Source organism: Dermacentor silvarum, chromosome 4, assembly GCF_013339745.2.
Source record: "Dermacentor silvarum isolate Dsil-2018 chromosome 4, BIME_Dsil_1.4, whole genome shotgun sequence".
NCBI classification, from domain to species: domain Eukaryota; kingdom Metazoa; phylum Arthropoda; class Arachnida; order Ixodida; family Ixodidae; genus Dermacentor; species Dermacentor silvarum.
The window spans coordinates 214921764-214925258 of record NC_051157.2 but is presented as its reverse complement, the minus strand read 5'-3'; the positions used below and the strand labels follow the sequence as shown (position 1 = coordinate 214925258).

Below are 3495 nucleotides of genomic sequence, written 5' to 3'. Positions count from 1 at the left end.
TCTGATCTAGCTTGAATTATGAGCAGTGATTTTAACAAGCACTGTATTATGCCAATATAGGAAAGACTTCTTGTATTATGTACTTTCTTATCGCTATGTTAGTTCTTTTACATCTTGTATTCTCTTGCTGGTTTCTTTAAGTGAGGCAGGACAAGTGTGTAGTGAGGCTTGTTTACTATGCTGGTATTCTTGTTGCTTCTCAAGAGTGGATACTCAAAATTGCATGGCCGGTCCACTCGAGTGTTGTTCTCTTCAGGTCCTTAGTAGTTTCACCAGACCCTAGTATGTCTTTTGCGTGGTATTGTTTTTTGTACAGTATTAGGAAATTGGCCTTGTTGGTGTACGAAGGATGCATTTGTTTTCAAACCGTGCAAGAAATATGAAAGACTTGAAGTCGTTCTAGTTATCCAGTCCTCTTGGGAAAACATGTTATTTATTAGCTGCGGCGTCTTGTAGTTGGCACGTCTTTGAGCAGGCATGGGCAGTATTCTGTACTGCTTTTTTATGGTTTCTGGATTAGTCCTTCAAAGCTGAGCAATTTTCAGATGAAGTACTGCCTGGTGGAGTTCGTGGATGAAAAAAGCATAGAGCTTGTTCCTGCAACATGGGTAGTGGGCAAGTACTGTTTCTGGCCTCCTGGTCCTGGGTGCCAGACAGCAATTAAGAATTGCTATGAGCCAAGGGAAAGCTGGAAGTAACACATCACAATCAAGGGAACCTTTGGTAAGACTAAGTTGAATGTATTTAATTCAGAACTAAAAATATACAGGATTTTGTGTTCTTTTTCTGATTTACAGATAACTACGAGGATGGTCCCAGAAAGCTCCCTATGGCAGAATACTCATCGGATTTTGATATGGAGCAAGAACTCAAGAAAAGAAAAATTCACAAGCCAAGTCGCTACGTTGATCAAGAGATGTGCAATGCTCCAAAGCCACCACATAATTTCCCAGGGCCCTCAAGAAGCCAAGGTAACGGAAGTTATAAAGCTGAGCAGTTCAAAAACTTTTTTTTCCTTCGAGGAAGATGTCTCTTCCCCCAATACATGCATGCAATAATCAGCTTGAAATCACTAACTTGACTAGCTTTCTTTCATTTTCATTATTACATAGTTTGTGACACAATATTGCACATCAAAAAAGATAACACAGATTTTTGTATGTGGGCGGGGCAATTGAGGACGGTATACTGTTAAAAATAGGCAGAAATTGGGTGTGGTGGTTGCAATTCTGTATGTCCTCAACAAATCCATCAAAACATTCATTTGGAACTAAGTTCAGATCACTTTATTATGTAAATGACTCGAAAGCTCACAGAGCCTTTGTTCTCTTGCAGATAGTCAGGAGAATGACCTTCGAGAAGGTACAGTCTCTTATTTATCTTTTAAGTATCATGTTTTTTTCTTGTTTAGTATATGTAACTAAGTGCTTGTTTTCTGTTGTGCAGAAGATTTATCTCTGTCACAGGACTCATCTGGTATGTCTCGTGGCTTTCCTTCTTTAGAGGTAGATAGCACACTGAAGTGTGAAGACCAGAAATAACACTTCTTGCTAGACTAGGAGACTAGGAGGGCACAATGCAAGAATGCTTCTTTACATTGTATTTAAGTTTTATGTTTAACTGAAGCCTGCATGTTTTCCTAGGGTGTGAAACACACCTTAAAAATCAATTTTTCGTTGAACAGATAATGAAGACTGGATGTGCACAAAGGAGGCTGCTCATGTGTCTGATAATACACAGGCACGAGGTACTAATTCATTCAACATATCTGTTCTGAATTCATTGCGCTACTAGTTCTTAAATACAAGCTTCAAACAAACTTCAAATACAAGCTTCAAAGAATACAAGCTTCAAACAAATACAGGTGACGTAATACGCACTAGGACAAGCAGCCCCGCACTCCGCATCGAAACCACATGCATGTGTACAATCATCGCTGGCCGACGCCACACACCGTGTTTTTAGTTACGTTTTGGCCACACACTCTGCTGTTCGCATTTCATTTGTATTCAATAGTACATCTGCTGTGGCACTCGCAGGTATACAGCTCATTATAGCGTCAGCAGGAAAGATCCACTAGATGTTCTATGGACCTCCTGCATCCCCAAAAAGAACATCTATTAGAGGTTACTTATGTCCAGCTGCGACATCCTTTCAACGTTAGAGCAATGTGATCTGGATGGGACTTAGATTATCCATGGTACGTATTTGCAATATTGTTTGGAGAAATATAGATATCGATAGCATGTGTGCAATGTCTCAAACATGATGTTCTATGGACATCTATGGTACATTAATCGTTCACTGGGGTACTTTGTTGCTTTGATACTGTTTTGCTCTCTATTACGCGTGGTTTTCTTTTCCCTTTCTAGTACTTTCTGGAAGACATGCGGGGACCAGGGATTAATCTGAAACCTTCGATGATTCATGTGTAAAAGCCGACGCGTTTCGCTGCTGATCAGATTTTGACGATCGCCGGCTGTGTTCGCCGCTATCGTTGTCCTTCGAGTGCAACTTGCTTTTGTGGCCACAGGTTCGCCCAATAAAAAGTTCGCTTCGTCATTCACAGTTTTGCGACTGTTTTCTTCACCGTCACTACTACGCGACAATAATTTCGTTATCGCGTTGTGCTGCGCTGGCTTTTTGGCTCGCTAAACTCGCGCAAACTGCAAGTAGCAGAGAAATCCGCTTCCATGTGATGTCGCGAACTGCCCGAACGGTGCACGCCACTTGACCAAAAGCAGCCGCAGCAGCGATTCCACTTGGCTCGGTATTTCCATAGGCCCGCGCGTGCGTTTTGTGCAGAAAACCTTACCGCCGTCTGTCGGGCACCGTTTTACCGACCGACGGCACCGAAGGGCGGCGGTGGCCTATGCAACGTCCCCACCAAGGTAATTTACCTGGTAGCAAAGCTTCCATACAAGCCCATACGTTCAAAACATGGCGGTTCATCGCGGTTCATGGGGCTTAGCGCCATCTGTGTGAGAAGGGAACACTTGTGAGAAGGGAACACTGTGTGAGAAGGGAAGAGAGTGCTCGCCCTTTCGTCCGACGCCAAGCCCGTAGGTCAGCGATGTCGCACGAAAACAACTAAAGTAAACAATTATCTGGCGGTCGCAACTGATAACTTTTCACTGAACAGGTTAAGAAACAATGAAACTACCCGCGCCACCAAATTCAGGCAAACGTCGACAAGCAAAACAACACAACATGTGAGGCGTATTCTAACAGGTGAATTATACGAGCGCGCCATTCTGCACACTTCAAGAGCTGCATTGTATTGCAAGTGATAGCGGCGTCAACTGGCGTCAACGCCCGCCGCTATCGGTGGGCGCTCTGATAGTGCGCGCTTAAAACACGTATTTATTGAAAATGATCAAGTAAAATAGCGTTGTATCTTCTTTTCTCGCCATGCTTATATAAAATTGATCAGGCATTTTATTTCATTGAATGAATCTAACTGTCTCTCGCTTTCAATAAATTCGCTTTCTTTCC

The 3495-nt window shown here is 42.8% G+C and overlaps 1 long non-coding RNA gene across 1 annotated transcript; it reads left to right on the top strand.

The window, feature by feature from the left end:
- The first annotated feature begins 857 nt into the window (after positions 1-857).
- On the top strand, positions 858-1747 carry LOC125944937 (uncharacterized). The gene is made up of 3 exons (XR_007466628.1): positions 858-971; positions 1336-1362; positions 1685-1747. It is a non-coding gene; the product is annotated as an uncharacterized LOC125944937 (long non-coding RNA).
- Positions 1748-3495: the final 1748 nt, after the last annotated feature.